A 17286-nucleotide genomic window follows, 5' to 3' on the forward strand; every position below is an offset into this window, starting at 1 on the left:
TGTGTAGACTCTCTTTTTTTCTTGGTAAGTCTGGTTAGGGGTTTATCTATTTTGTTTATTTTCTCAAAGAATCAACTCCTGCTTTCATTGATTCTTTCTGTTGTTTTATTCTTCTCAACTTTATTTATTTCTGCTTTACTCTTTACTATGTCCCTCCCTCTACTGACTTTGGGCTTCATTTGTTCTTCCTCTACCTTGTCTCTTTTGATTGTTCAGCTTCTCAATTTGGAGGCTTTCCTCAATTACCTGGTTATCCTGGGCTGTCCACTCCTATTCATGGCATTAAGAAACAAAATGGAATCTCATTGTAATTTCAAAGATCCACGAGTCTGTGTGCAGATTTCCATTTAATTCCTTGGCTCCATATTCCTATCCTCTCCATACATCTGATACTACTAGATTCAGAACTTCAGCTTCCATTTTCTTGGAGAAAAATATTCCGTTTCCTAGAGGGGTAATAAGTAGTCTGCACATGACTCAACCACTTCAAACAAAACTCTCAACCACTACCTATTTTTCTTTTTTTGGTATCATTAATGTACAATTACTTGAACAACAAACATTATGGTTACTAGATTCCCCCTATTATCAAGTCCCCACCATACACCCCATTACAGTCACTGTCCATCAGCGTAGTAAGATGCTATAGAATTATTCCTTGTCTTCTCTGCATATACTACCTTTCCTGTGTCCCCCCTGCTACATTATGTGTGCTACTCGTAATGCCCCTTTTCCCCTTATCCCTCCCTTCCCACCTATCCTCCACAGTTCCTTTACCTTTGGTAACTGTTAGTCCATTCTTGGGTTCTGTGAGTTTGCTGCTGTTTTGTTCCATCAATTTTTCTTTGTTCTTATACTCCACAGATGAAGTGAAATCATTTGATAGTTGTCTTTCTCCACCTGGCTTATTTCAGTGAGCATAATACCCTCTAGCACCATCCATGTTGTTGCAAATAGCAGGATTTGTTTTCTTCTAATGGCTGAATAATATTCCATTGTGTATATGTACCAGATCTTCTTTATCCATTCATCTACTGATGGACACTTAGGTTGCTTCCATTTCTTGGCTATTGTAAATAGTGCTGCGATAAACATAGGGGTGCATCTGTCTTTTTCAAACTGGGCTCCTGCATTCTTAGGATAAATTCCTAGGAGTGGAATTCCTGGGTCAAAAAGTATTTCTATTTTTAGTTTTTTGAGGAACCTCCATACTGCTTTCCACAATGGTTGAACTACTTTACATTCCCACCAGCAGTGTATGAGGGTTCCCCTTTCTCCACATCCTTGCCAACATTTGTTGTTGTTTGTCTTTTGGATGTTGGCCATCCTAACTGGTATGGGGTGATATCTCATTGTGGTTTTAATTTGCATTTCTTTGATGATTAGGTATGTGGAGCACCTTTTCATGTGCCTGTTGGCCATCTGAATTTCTTCTTTGGAGAACTGTCTTTTCAGCTCCTCTGCCCATTTTTTAATTGGCTTATATGCTTTCTGTTTGTTGAGGTGCATGAGCTCTTTATATAATTTGGATGTCAACCTCTTATCAGATATGAACGACTACCTATTTTCAATATCAAGTTTCATCCTTGTCTTTTCAGAGACTTTTTGCTACAACGTATTGAGGCTTTTGGGGGAGGTTTTGTTGGGTAAACTTGCTTGTTTGTCTCTGCAGACAACTCAAGGTGTACTTTCTTTCAACTGGCTATAACACTTAACACTTGTCTATCCATCTTTTATCTTCTAAGAAACAGTTGGAATTTCTCAACTACAGTGGTTTCTTCTACTCATTTTTGTCCCTGTGGTCTTAGGCCTCTTTTCATTCTTTTATTATAATTTTAGTGCTTTTTGAAAAGGAAAGGAAATAGATATATTTAGTCAAGCCCCAATGTCTAACCAAAGTTCTCAAGTATTAGTTTTAGATGTCTTGATTAAAATCACAAGTATATATACTAAACTTGTAGAGAACACAAAAATACTAAACTTGTAGAGAACACAAAACTTATTAGGATAAATCAGACCTTAGATAATAAAATCAGGATTAAACATATTTCAAAAGGATCCTATCAAGTGGAAACAAAGCATGGATAAGTTTTAAAAACCATTCATTTAGATTAAGCAATTACCAGTTATATAAACACAAAACAGGAAACCTGGTTTCACAAAAAAGAGTTTTGGTCTATCATGGGTCAGTTTTGTGATTTGTTATAAGAAATTTTAAAGGAAAATAAAAATTATAGTCTTATGATTCATTACTGGGAAGCACATACCAGATAAAGGAAGCAAACCACCTACTGTATATTCTGTGTGGTTGTAACTCTTAATGTCACATTTGAGAAAGGAAATTCTAAATATCATGTAATGGTTGGATCTCAGGATATTGACAGGTTATAAAACTAAAGTTCAGGAAAAATGATAAAGAGAAATATTCAAAGTCCTGAATGGAAGAACATTATAGCTGCTATTAAATATCTGAAGAATTGTCCTTAGCAATCAAGTAGTTCTGTATTATTCCACATAGCCAACATAGAAGCATGGAGGCAATCTGTATTGACAAAGATTTGGCTCAAATGAATTTATAAAGCTGTGAGCTTTCCCCATTATTATTCAGTCAGCCTTCCCAATATCAGGGATGTCACAGAACAGATTCTTCCACTGAGAAAAAGCTTAAACTAGATGACATTAAGTACCACTAAAAGAAACAACAGAAATAAACTAAGAGAAAAAGAAGGTTATTACATAATGATAGAGGGGTCAATTCACCAAGATACAACAATTGTAAATATTTATATATCCAACACTGGGGCACTTAAATATATAAAGCAAATAGTAACAGAACTTAAAGGAGAAATGAACAGCAATGCAATAAAAGTAGGGGAATTTAATACTCTACTCTCAACAATAGATAGAAGTTCCAGACACTGAAAAAGGAGAGAATTTGAACAACACTGTAGACCAACTAGAACTAACATACATACATATAACATTCCATCCAACAGCAGAATACACACTCTTTACAAGTGTGGACAGAACTTACGTTAGGCCACAAGACAAATTTCCACAAATTCAGTAAAACAGAAATTTTATCAAGTATCTCTCCTGATCACAGTGGTATTCTGATGTATTTTCCAATACCACCAAGCAATTCTCCACTCTTTAGGAGGCACTGACTGGGCTTCCTACAAATTTAACTCAATTCTGGTATTATCTACCAGGAGACAGAATCAGATCCCATAGGTTAAGGGCTCAGATCCCACAAGACTGGCATCACTCCAAATGCTGACTGCAAGCCCAGGTTGTTACATGTGCTTCTGAACAACTGGCTATAAATTGGGAGTTCTCACAAATTAAAAAATTAAACAATATGGTAGAGTGGCTCAGAGAACTCAGAGAAACATTAACCTACATTTATCAGTTTATTATAAAGGGTACAGATGAACAGCCAGATGAAAGGTACATAAGGTGAGGTCTGGAAGGGTCCTAAGCACCAAAGCTTCTGTCCCCATAAGAACTGGGGTGCCCCTGGCATGTGGATACCACCAATACTGATCTCTTTCTCTTAGAAGAACCTTGTCCTTCTGGATTTTTATGGAGGCTCCATTACACAGGCACAATTGATTAAATCACTGGACACTGGTACTGGTTCAATCTCCAGCCCCTTTCTCCTCCCCAGAGGTAGGGGTCAGGGGATGGGAGGGTTGGGGCTTTCAGTTGGTTGACTTCCCTGGTAAGTAGCCTCCATCCTCAGGTTACCTGGAGGCTTTCCAAAAGTCATCTTAATAACACAAACTCAAGTATGGTTGAAAGGAGCTTGTTGTGAATAACAAGATGCCATTTCACCTTTATGGCTGTGAACTGAGGACAGAAGATCAAACACTGTAACATAGGATGATGTTCCCATTGCTCTTATCATTTAGGAAATTTCTAGAATTTAAGGAATTGTGAGCAGAGACTAAAATATGTATTTATTATAAGCCACAATATCACAGGTATGAAACCAGAAATCAGTAACAGGAGAAAAGTTAGAAAATTCACAAATACAGGAAAATTAAACACACTACTGAACAAACAATGGATCAAATAAAAGGGAAATAAAAGTATCTTAAGACAAACAAAAATAGAAACACAAAGTACCAAAACTTATGGGATGTAGCAAAAACACTTCTAAGAGAAAAGTATACGGCTATAAATGCTTACATTAAGAAAAAGAAAGATCTTAAATTAACAGTCAAAAACTATACCTCAAGAAACTAGAAAAAAAACAAACTCAGCCCAAAAATGCAGAATGTGACTATAGCAGAAATAAATGAAATAGGAAAAGGAAAACAATGGAAAAGATTAATGAAACTTTAAGAATTGGTTCTTGAAAAGATAAATAAAATTGACAAAACAATAGCTAGACTCACCAAAGGAAAAAAAAGAGCGCTAATTATAATTATAAATGAAACATGAGACATTACAACTGATATCACAGAAATGCAAAGGATCACAAGACTACTACTCACAAGAACAATTATATCCCAACAAACTGAACAAGCTACAAAAAATGGATTAATACCTAGAATAAATAGATAAATTTCTAGAAACATGACAACCTACTCTTAAGTACTTAAACAAAGAGGCCTTTAGACTAAAATGGCTCTAATGCATTGGCAGTCTATGTAAGCAAGCTCAAACTCTTCCCAAAAAACTGAAGAGAAGCAAACACTCCCAGACTCATTTTATGAAGTCAGCATCACCTTGACACCAAACACAGATAAGGAAACAAGAAAACTACAGATCAATATCCCTGATGAATATAGATACAATAATTCTCAACAAAATAACAGCAAACCAAATTCAACAGTACATTAAAAGAATCACACACCATGATAATAGTGAGATTTATCCCTGTGATGCAGATGGTTTAATATATGTAAGTCAATGTGATACACTACATTAACAGAATTAAAGATAAATATGATAATCTCAATAGGTACAGAAAAAGCGTTTGACAAAATTCAATACCCTTGCATGATAAAAACTATCAACAAACTGCATACAGAAGGAATATACCTCAACACATAAAGGCCATTATGACTAGCCAACAGCTAACATCATACTATCAGTGAATGGTTGAGAACTTTACCTCTAAGACCAGAAACAAGACAAGGATGCACACTCTCACCATACCTATCCACTACAGTGCTTTAAGTCCTAGCCAGAGCAATTAGGCAAGAAAAAGAAAAAGAAATAAAAGGATTCAAATCAGAAGTAAAAGTGTCTCTGTTGGCAGATGACCTGATCATAGATATATATAGAAAATCTTAAAGTTTCCACCAAAAACAAAAAAAACAAAAAAAAATTATTTGAATAAACAAATTCATTAAAGCTGCAGTTACAAAAATCAACATACAAAAATCAGTTGCATTTCTATACATTAACAACAAACTAGCTGAAAAATAAAACAATCCCATTTACAATAGCATAAAAAAATGAAATACTCAGTGATAAATTTATTTTTACTAAAAGTAAAAGTGAAGGCAAAAGATCTGTACACTAAAAATTATGATATACTGGAAAAAACTGAAGATACAAAATAAATAGAAAATAAATGGAAAGAAGTCCTATGTTCATGGATTATAAGAATATTGTTAAAATATACATACTACCAAAGTGATCTATAGATTCAGTGCAATCCCTATCAAAATTCCAATGGCATTTTTCATAGAAATAGAAAAAAAAATCCTAAAATGTCATATGGAACCACAGAAGACCCTGAAGAGCCAAAGCATTATTAAGAATAAAACTGGAGGCATCACACTTCCTGGTTTGAAACTATATTGCAAAGCTATAGTAATCAAAACAGTATGGTACTGGCATAAAAACATATATACATCAATGCAACAGTATCAAGAGCCCAGAAATGAACCCTTGCATATACAGTCAACTAATTCTTCAAAACAGAGTCAAGAATACTCAATGAGGAAAGTCTCTTCAATAAATAGTGCTGGGAAACCTGGATATTTCACAAGCAAAAAATGAAATTGGACCTCTACCTAACACTACTCACAGAAATTAACTCAAAATGGATTAAAGACTTAAATAAATTTGAGACCTGAAACTGTAAAGCTCCTGGGAGAAAACATAGGAAAAATGCTCCTTGACATTGGCCTTGGACCACTGGCAATGAGTTTTTAGATATGACACAAAAGCACAAGCAAAGAAAGTAAAAGTAAACAAGTGGAACTACATCAAACTAAAAAGTGTCTTCACAGCAAAAGAAGCTATCAACAAAGTGAAAAGGCAACCTAGAAATGGGAGAAAATATTTGCAAATCTACATATCTGACAAGGGATTAATATCCAAAATATATAAGGAACTCATTCAACAACAGCAAACAAAAAAATACTCCAATTAAAAAGTAGTCAAAGGACATAAACAGACATTTTTCCAAAGAAGATATATAAATGGCCAACAGGTATATGAAAAGGTATTCAAAAACGCTAATCATCAGGAAAATACAAATCAAAACCACAATGTAGTATCACTTCACACCTGTTAGAATAGCTATTATCAAAAAGACATGAGATATTAAGTACTGATGAGGATATGGAGAAAAGGGAACCCACATATACTGTCGATGGAAATGGAAATGTAAACTGGTGTAACTACCATGGAAAACAGTATGGACATTCCTCAAAAATGTAAGAATAGAACTACCATATAATCTAGCAATCTCACCTTTGGGTATATATCCAAAAGAAATGAAATCACTATCTCAAAGCAGTATCTGTACCCCCATGCTCACTGCAGCACTATTTACAATAGCGAAGACATAGAAACAACCTAAGTGTCCACTGACAGATGAATGGATAAAGAAAATGTGATGCGTTTGCACACACACACACACACAATGGAGTATCACTCAGTAAAAACAAGGAAAATCAGCCTTTTATAACACTGTGGATGATCTTGAGGATTGAGGACATAATGCTAAGTGAAATGAGTCAGAGAAAAACAAATACTGTATAATGTTACTTATATGTGATAGCTGCCAGGGTCTGGGGAACTGGTGAAGTGATTAAAGGGTACCTTCCAGTTACAAGATGAATAAGTTGTGTAGATCTAATGTACAGCATGGTGATTATAGTTAACATTACTGTATTGTATATTTGCAAGTTGTTAAGAAAGTAGATCTTGAATGTTCTCACCACATACACACAAAATATATATGCAAATATATCAAATCATCCTGTTGAACATCTTAAACTTATACAATGTTGTATATCAATTATATCTCAATAAAGCTGGTAACACAAGAAATAAACTAAAAAGGGAACCAACAGAAATAAAGAAATGAATTTACATAAGGATTACAGAATGTACTAATAGGTTTACATTTACTAGTTTTTCTTGAACATACAAAAAAGGAACAAAATTAAAATCAATGCAGACTAAGGAAAAAGCAGACGAGTGTCATTATTGGATATATGAATAAATTAGCACTCAACCTACAACACAGGGTTGGTAACTACTCTGGCAGTATGCTCAGTCCTATGGACTGACATAGGGGTCTATTTCCAAAACAGTGCTGATCCAAGGCAAAATGAAAAATATTAGCACAATGAGATTTGTCATAAGTCTACATGCATTCTATTCTTAAATATAGGGGGTATGGTATATTTTTCAGACTTGGTGTAAATTAGTCTGTATTTTATTTTAAATGGTTATTAGTGGCATATGATGCTTTTAAAAATGTTGGTAAGCTTTTATTAGTCCCCTCCCTCTTTCTTGTTTTTCCCACTTTATTAATTCAAGGCTTTTGTAGATTTCCTAGAATATATGTTTGATGAGACAGTTGTATAGAGTATGGTCATGAAAGACTTTATGAGGTTGTCTGCCATCAGCCATAAAAAATGAACAAAAACACAGATGTTTAAAAATAAATCAAACTGATAGGCATGAACCTAAAGCAGAATTTTAAAATTCAGCTATCTTTTCTCTGGGGCTATTTTCTTCTTTGGAGGAAGATTCTCCAATCTCTTACCTGGTAGATGGAATTCTAGAACCAGGAGAGGGAAGGAGATGGAGGTTCCACTATTTAGTGTGGCATCTTAGCCCCATCCTCCTCATGGATTGGGGTCCTGAACTTCTCAAATTCAGTTCCTCCAAGGAATAATCTCCTGAATTCTAGAAGGCTGAAGGCCGTTGTCCAACTACTCAGAGTTCAGAGGGTGAGTGCGTGGGGTTGCGAGGAAGGCCAATGGGGCAGAGAGGGGTCTATTTCCTATTACAGACGTCTAGACAACCCCATCTTCTCAGCTTCCAACTGTGGTATATGGTACCTCCATGCTCTGAGCTTTTCAGCCAGGGTCCTGCAGAAAATAATGATCTGCCTCTTGCCAACATTCTCCTCTACAGGCACTTGGGTTTGATTTTCCTCAGACTCCTCTGCTAGGTCATTTACTACTACTTTCTGCTTTGCCTCTTCCCACATGAGTAGGATTACAGATATCTCAGCTTCAATGATAGAGTGTATATTTCTGTTTTTATGACTTTTCAAGACAGCCTGTAAATAATTTTACTTCGCTGTCTCAAAACAGAAAGGGGTATTTTTTTTTGTACTTTATTTATTTTTTCTTTTTTTTTTTTTCCTTCCTCCCCTTGCGAGGGCATCTCTCCTATTTATTTTGATCAAATGGTTGTTAACAACAATAAAATTCTGTACAGGGGACTCAATGCTCAATGTATAATCATTAATCCACCCCAAGCCTAATTTTCGTCAGTCTCCAATCTTCTGAAGCATAACGAACAAGTTCTTACATGGAGAACAAATTCTTACATAGTGAATAAGTTACATGGTGAATAGTACAAGGGCAGTCATCACAGAAACTTTCGGTTTTGATCATGCATTATGAACTATAAACAGTCAGTTCAAATATGAATATTCATTTGATTTTTATACTTGATTTATATGTGGATACCACATTTCTCTCTTTATTATTATTATTTTTAATAAAATGCTGAAGTGGTAGGTAGATGCAAGATAAAGGTAGAAAACATACTTTAGTGTTGTAAGAGAGCAAATGTAGATGATCAGGTGTGTGCCTGTAGACTATGTGTTAATTCAAGCTAGACAAGGGCAATAAAACATCCATGGATGCAGCAGATTTCTCTCAGAACGGGGGGGAGGGGAGTTCTAAGCCTCACCTCTGTTGATCCCCAATTCCTCACCTGATGGCCCCCCTGTGACTGTGCCTGTCTTAGGTTGTTCCTCCCTTGAGGAATCTTACCCATCCCTGGCTAACCAGTCTTCTTACGGGGCCATACAGGGAAATGTAAAGTTGGTAAGTGAGAGAGAAGCCTTATGGTTTGAAAAGGTTAGCTTTTTACTTCTTTGCATATTTATGCCCTGTGGCTTCTATGCCCAGCATTTGTCTTGAGGTATCTTTACCACTTGGAAGAATTGTGATACATGTTAAATTCGATATGAGGCATGAATTCTATTTATGGGTTGTAATTAGGAAGGAAGAAGAAAAGCTATAGAAGTAGCAGGCGGAAGAAAACATGGGAAGATTGATTATTTCTTTGACATATCTTCTTGTATAGTAACTTCAGCATGTATAGGTTTTAAACTACTAATTAAATTGCACACACACATTAACATAATAGGAATACAGTTACATAACCAAAGCATACCTATAATTACCAGCCATCTCCAGTGAAACCAAGAAAACCAGTTAGGCACCTTAGGCATTTGTGAAAACTTATCTATGAAATGGTGGATATTGTCCAACTGAACTTGAACAGTCTGAGAGAAATCAGACAAATTAAAACAACCCATTCCTGTGGACTGTTCACATCCCATATGTTCTTTTAACAGTAAATAGTCTGTAGTTGTAAGATTTTGAAGCGCTACAATTTGCACTTCTCCTAATTCTTGGTTGAGCTCCAACAGTGTAGATCCAGTCAAATTTGTTGTTTTACTGTATGCACAGGTCAGCTTAGATATCTCCTTCTTCATTCCCATGGCAAGTCCAGGAACCGGTGGGATGAGTGCATCTACACTTGTAGCAGCACATGGATCTTTGTTGGGATTTTTTGATGATCATCTTCTGGCATGAGTCTTCCAGAGAGTGCTGATGTTGGAAGTTCTTTTTCATATCGTATCTTAGTTCATTTTCGGGGTAGCCAAATTAGGCTTTGATCCTCTGTATAAGCACAAACAAACCCTTTGCCTACACTTTTATATGCCCTTTATACCATTGTGTAGATCTCATTGGAGGTCACCACACAGGAACTGCTTTTTTTTTTTGTTATCATTAATCTACACTTACATGATGAATATTATGTTTAATAGACTCTCCCCTATACCAGGTCCCCCCTATAAACCTCTTTACAGTCACTGTCCATCAGCATAGCAAAGTGTTGTAGAGTCACTACTTGTCTTCTCTGTGTTGTACAGCCCTCCCCTTTCTTCCACCCCCCATGCATGCTAATCTTAATACTCCCCTTATTCTCCCCCCACCTTATCCCTCCCTACCCACCCATCCTCCCCAGTCCCTTTCCCAGAAAGGGGTAATTTTTATAATCTTTTAAATCAAATAACCTTGAAAATGACCCAACTACTGTTCAAGGACTAAATGTTCTGTTTGATAATTAACTCCCAGAGTATAATACAATTGAAATCAAGAACTCAAATGCTCGGTTAAATTAGACTACTTGTTTTTCAAATAAAGCCTACACTTTCTCATCTCCATAGTTTTTTATCTTCTACTTGGAAATCATTCCATTTTTAATGCTCTGCTCCAATTTCACATGTCCATTAAAGCTTCTCTGATCTTTTCGGTCAGAGGGGAATGCCTCTTTCACACTTCAGGTTTTCATGAGGAAAAGTTTTCTTTTAATGCACTCTGGCTTCTCTTTACTGATGGAGATGGACTAATTTACCTGAACGAACCTGGTTAGGTAATCTCAAGAATGGAGAGAAAACCTCACTCATCTCTGTGTTTCTACCTTTTCAAGGTGTGGAGCAAGCCCTCTCCACTTCTTTAGCGCCGGACCCCTGTGTAGGGTGGCCAGATTCAGTACAGCACTGCTTGAACCAGGTGGGTCTACCTAAAGGACTTTAGTTAAAAAGCACAATTTGGCTCACACACTGAAAACTCTATTCTCCAACCTGGTCTCTGCTGGGAATAAAATTGGCATTTTGATGCTTACCTGCCACCCCTGTTTTCTCCATTTGTTCACAACTTCAGTGAAGACACAGGGTGCTTTACTTGAGACCTCTTCAGAAGTTCCAATATTCTCCAGGTAGATAGATATATGTTCTCTTACTTTCCTAAAATCCACAGCACATTGCTTATAGTCTTATTAAGAGCTTAAATTTTGCTTACTGCATTGACTGTCTTCTAACCTACTAGGCCGTAAGCTTTCAGAAGGTAGATTATCCACAGTGCCTTACACAGATGACAAGCCACAACATAAATACTTGTTGGACTGACTGACTGAAGGGCTAAAAGTTTCTTTAAATTATAAGGAAATATTTTATGGTTTCTTGCTATTTCAGGTTATACTTATTCTAAAGTCACAACAACTACATTTTAATATTGTTAGATTATAACTAATCTTATAACTAAGATTTTGCTTTTCTTTGCCATATTTGTACCACAATATGTTGGGTCATTATCACCATTTTTGTTTTTTGTCTGTGTCCCCTAGGATTTTTTATTTAATTATGTATTTTATAAACTTAAAACTAAAAATAACTGTTTATACTAAGACAACAAATTCAAATGAAATGGACAGAATCTAAGCTGATATCTCAAGTAACCTTTCTATATAATAAAAGACAAAGACAATAACCACTCTAATTCACTGTATTAGTATATCATCATCAGTTACTTTAGTGGTTAAAAATAAGAGTACATAAAGATGATTAGAAGATATAGCCAAACTAGATACTGGGTCACTCTTCTGTAGTATAAAAGTTATAAACTGAGAAAATACATTTTTTGGTGTAATTGAAGTATTTCAAAATAGGGAGTCAAAATTGGATCTTTTAAAAATCTCAGATTAAAAATATAGAGTTGAGGGGGGCAGAGCCAGGATGGCGGCTTGAGTAGAGCAGTGGAAATCTCCTCCCAAAAACACATAGAGCTATGAAAATATAACAAAGAAAAATCTTCCTAAAATAGAGACCACAGGACACAGGACAACATCCAGACCACATCCACACCTGCAAGAACCCAGCACCTTGCGAAGGGGGTAAGATACAAGCCCCGGCCTGGCGGGACCCGAGCGCCCCTCCCCTCGGCTCCCGGTGGGTGGAAAGAAACCGGAGCGGTTTTTTTTTTGTGAGTGCTTTTTGGAAGCATTAAAGGGACAGGCCCCCGTTGCTAGGGAGGCAGGGTGGCGGGACCGGTGAGCAGGTGCCTGAGACCGGCGCCTGAGGACAAAGAATATCCCGTGTTTCTCCCTGCGGGACCAGCGGGCAGGTGCCTGAGACCGGCGCCTGAGGACGGAGGAAATCGCGCGTTTTTCCCATTTTTTTTCTCTTTTTGCAAGCGCTTTTTGGAAGCCTAAAAGGGACACTGACCCCGGTGCTAGGGAGACAGGGCGACAGGACTAGTGAGCGGGTGCCTGGGACCGGCACCTGAGGACAAAGAATATCCCGTGTTTTTCCCTGTGGGACTGGTGGGCGGGTGCCTGAGACCGGCACCTGAGGACAGAGGAAATCGCGCGTTTTTCCCCTTTTTTTCTCTCTTTTTGGAAGCCTTAAAGGGACAGGGACCACAGTGCTAGGGAGGCAGGGCGGCGGGACTGGTGAGCGGGTGCCTGGGACCAGCGCCTGAGGACAAAGAATATCGAGCGTTTTTTCCCTACGGGACCGGTGGGTGGGTGCTTTTTGGAAGCCTTGAAGGGACAGGGACCCTGGTGCTAGGGAGACAGGGCAGCAGGACCAGTGAGCGGGTGCCTGGGACCGGCACCTGAGGACAAAAAAAAAATCACGTGTTTTTTCCTTTTTTATTCTTTCTGTTCCCTCTCTCATTGTTGCTGTTGTTGTTTTGGTTTGGAGAGTGCTTTTTGGAAGTCTTAAAGGGGCAGGACAGGTCACTTAGACCAGAGGCAGGGAATCTGGGGATCTCTGGGCACTCTAACCCCCTGGGCAACAGGGAGCACAGAGGCCCCTTACGGAGATAAATAGCCTCCCGGCCGCTCCCCCTCCAACAGGGCTCCACCATTTTGGAGGAGCAGCCCCAGCCAGGCCAAGCCCACAGCAACAGCGGAGATAAACCCCCATAGCAACTGGGCAGGAAGCAGAAGCCCTGTCTGCACACAGCTACCCAGCAAAAGCCACTAGAGGACGCTATTCTCCCAGGAGAAGGCCACAAACCAAGAGAAGGGAAGCTCTTCCAGCGGTCACTTGTACCCGATCTGCAAACTATCTCTATCACCATGAAAAGGCAAAACTACAGGCAGACAAAGATAACAGAGACAACACCTGAGAAGGAGACAGACCTAACCAGTCCTCCTGAAAAAGAATTCAAAATAAAAATCATGAACATGCTGACAGAGATGCAGAGAAAAATGCAAGAGCAATGGGATGAGATGCAGAGAAAAATGCAAGAGCAGTGGGATGAAGTCCGGAAGGAGATCACAGATGTCAGGAAGGAGATCACAGATGTGAAACAATCCCTGGAAGGATTTATAAGCAGAATGGATAAGATGCAAGAGGCCACTGAAGGAATAGAAGCCAGAGAACAGGAACGTATAGAAGTTGACATAGAGAGAGATAAAAGGATCTCCAGGAATGAAACAACACTAAGAGAAATATGTGACCAAGCCAAAAGGAATAATATTCGTATTATAGGGATACCAGAAGAAGAAGAAAGAGGAAAAGGGATAGAAAGTCTCTTTGAAGAAATAATTGCTGAAAACTTCCCCAAACTGGGGGAGGAAATAATCGAACAGACCATGGAATTACACAGAACTCCCAACAGAAAGGATCCAAGGAGGACAACACCAAGACACATAGTAATTAAAATGGCAAGGATCAAGGACAAGGGAAGAGTTTTAAAGGCAGCTAGAGAGAAAAAGGTCACCTATAAAGGAAAACCCATCAGGCTAACATCAGACTTCTCGACAGAAACCCTACAGGCCAGAAGAGAATGGCATGATATACTTAATGCAATGAAACAGAAGGGCCTTGAACCAAGGCTACTGTATCCAGCACGACTATCATTTAAATATGATGGCAGGATTAAACAATTCCCAGAGAAGCAAAAGCTGAGGGAATTTGCTTCCCACAAACCACCTCTACAGGGCATCCTACAGGGACTGCTCTAGATGGGAGCACCCCTAAAAAGAGCACAGAACAAAACACACAACATATGAAGAATGGAGGAGGAGGAATAAGAAGGGAGAGAAGAAAAGAATCTCCAGACAGTGTATATAACAGTTCAATAAGCAAGCTAAGTTAGGCAGTAAGATACTAAAGAAGCTAACCTTCAACCTTTGGTAACCACGAATCTAAAGCCTGCAATGGCAATAAGTACATATCTCTCAATAGTCACCCTAAATGTAAATGGACTTAATGCACCAATCAAAAGACATAGAGTAATAGAATGGATAAAAAAGCAAGACCCATCTATATGCTGCTTACAAGAAACTCACCTTAAACCCAAAGATAAGCATAGACTAAAAGTCAAGGGATGGAAAAACATATTTCAGGCAAACAACAGTGAGAAGAAAGCAGGGGTTGCAGTACTAATATCAGACAAAATAGACTTCAAAACAAAGAAAGTAGCAAGAGATAAAGAAGGATACTACATAATGATAAAGGGCTCAGTCCAACAAGAGGATATAACCATTCTAAATATATATGCACCCAATACAGGAGCACCAGTATATGTGAAGCAAATACTAACAGAACTAAAGAGGGAAATAGACTGCAATGCATTCATTGTAGGAGACTTCAACACACCACTCACCCCAAAGGATAGATACACCGGGCAGAAAATAAGTAAAGACACACAGGCACTGAACAACACACTAGAACAGATGGACCTAATAGACATCTATAGAACTCTACATCCAAAAGCAACAGGATATACATTCTTCTCAAGTGCACATGGAACATTCTCCAGAATAGACCACATACTAGCTCACAAAAAGAGCCTCAGAAAATTCCAAAATATTGACATTCTACCAACCAATTTTTCAGACCACAAAGGTATGAAAGTAGAAATAAATTCTACAAAGAAAACAAAAAGGCTCACAAACACATGGAGGCTTAACAACATGCTACTAAATAATCAATGGATCAATGAACAAATCAAAATAGAGATCAAGGAATATATAGAAACAAATGACAACAACAACACTAAGCCCCAACTTCTGTGGGATGCAGCGAAAGCAGTCTTAAGAGGAAAGTATATAGCAATCCAGGCACACTTGAAGAAGGAAGAACAATCCCAAATGAATAGTCTAACATCACAATTATTAAAACTGGAAAAAGAAGAACAAATGAGGCCTAAAGTCAGCAGAAGGAGGGACATAATAAAGATCAGAGAAGAAATAAACAAAATTGAGAAGAATAAAACAATAGCAAAAATCAACGAAACCAAGAGCTGGTTCTTCGAGAAAATAAACAAAATAGATAAGCCTCTAGCCCAACTTATTAAGAGAAAAAGAGAGTCAACACAAATCAACATAATCAGAAATGAGAATGGAAAAATCATGACAGACTCCACAGAAATTCAAAGAATTATTAAAGACTACTATGAAAACCTATATGCCAACAAGCTGGAAAACCTAGAAGAAATGGACAACTTCCTAGAAAAATACAACCTCCCAAGACTGACCAAGGAAGAAACACAAAAGTTAAACAAACCAATTACGAGCAAAGAAATTGAAACAGTAATCAAAAAACTACCCAAGAATAAAACCCCGGGGCCGGACGGATTTACCTCGGAATTTTATCAGACACACAGAGAAGACATAATACCCATTCTCCTTAAAGTGTTCCACAAAATAGAAGAAGAGGGAATACTCCCAAACTCATTCTATGAGGCCAACATCACCCTAATACCAAAACCAGGCAAAGACCCCACCAAAAAAGAAAATTACAGACCAATATCCCTGATGAATGTAGATGCAAAAATACCCAATAAAATATTAGCAAACAGAATTCAACAGTATATCAAAAGGATCATACACCATGACCAAGTGGGGTTCATCCCAGGGATGCAAGGATGGTACAACATTCGAAAATCCATCAACATCATCCACCACATCAACAAAAAGAAAGACAAAAACCACATGATAATCTCCATAGATGCTGAAAAAGCATTTGACAAAATTCAACATCCATTCATGATAAAAACTCTCAGCAAAATGGGAATAGAGGGCAAGTACCCCAACATAATAAAGGCCATATATGATAAACCCACAGCCAGCATTATACTGAACAGCGAGAAGCTGAAAGCATTTCCTCTGAGATTGGGAACCAGACAGGGATGCCCACTCTCCCCACTGTTATTTAACATAGTACTGGAGGTCCTAGCCACGGCAATCAGACAAAACAAAGAAATACAAGGAATCCAGATTGGTAAAGAAGAAGTTAAACTGTCACTATTTGGAGATGATATGATACTGTACATAAAAAACCCTAAAGACTCCACTCCAAAACTATTAGAACTGATATCGGAATACAGCAAAGTTGCAGGATACAAAATTAACACACAGAAATCTGTAGCTTTCCTATACAGTAACAATGAATCAATAGAAAGAGAAATCAGAAAACAATTCCATTCACCATTGCATCAAAAAGAATAAAATACGTAGGGATAAACCTAACCAAAGAAGTGAAAGACTTATACTCTGAAAACTACAAGTCACTCTTAAGAGAAATTAAAGGGGACACTAATAAATGGAAACTCATCCCATGCTCATGGCTAGGAAGAATTAATATCGTCAAAATGGCCATCCTGCCCAAAGCAATATACAGATTTGATGCAATCCCTCTCAAATTACCAGCAACATTCTTCAATGAATTGGAACAAATAACTCAAAAATTCATATGGAAACACCAAAGACCCCGAATAGCCAAAGCAATCCTGAAAAAGAAGAATAAAGTAGGGGGGATCTCACTCCCCAACTTCAAGCTCTACTACAAAGCCATAGTAATCAAGACAATTTGGTACTGGCACAAGAACAGAGCCACAGACCAGTAGAACAGATTAGAGACCCCAGAAATTAACCCAAACATATATGGTCAATTAATATTTGATAAAGGAGCCATGG

General features: G+C 37.8%; 1 protein-coding gene across 6 annotated transcripts in view; it reads right to left on the reverse strand.

The window, feature by feature from the left end:
* FBXL20 (F-box and leucine rich repeat protein 20) overlaps positions 1–17286 on the reverse strand; it is a 142669-nt gene that overhangs the window by 93081 nt on the left and 32302 nt on the right. Inside the window, exon 1 of one of the 6 annotated variants that reach the window (XM_073235547.1) lies at positions 11200–11702. The exons of the other annotated variants lie outside the window; for them this stretch is intronic. The gene's annotated coding sequence lies outside the window, so the exon portion shown is untranslated. Of the gene's footprint in view, positions 1–11199; positions 11703–17286 lie in introns of those variants that run through there. 6 annotated transcript variants of the gene reach the window in all.

The sequence above is a fragment of the Manis javanica genome, chromosome 4 (genome assembly GCF_040802235.1).
Source record: "Manis javanica isolate MJ-LG chromosome 4, MJ_LKY, whole genome shotgun sequence".
In the NCBI taxonomy this organism is placed as follows: Eukaryota; Metazoa; Chordata; class Mammalia; order Pholidota; family Manidae; genus Manis; species Manis javanica.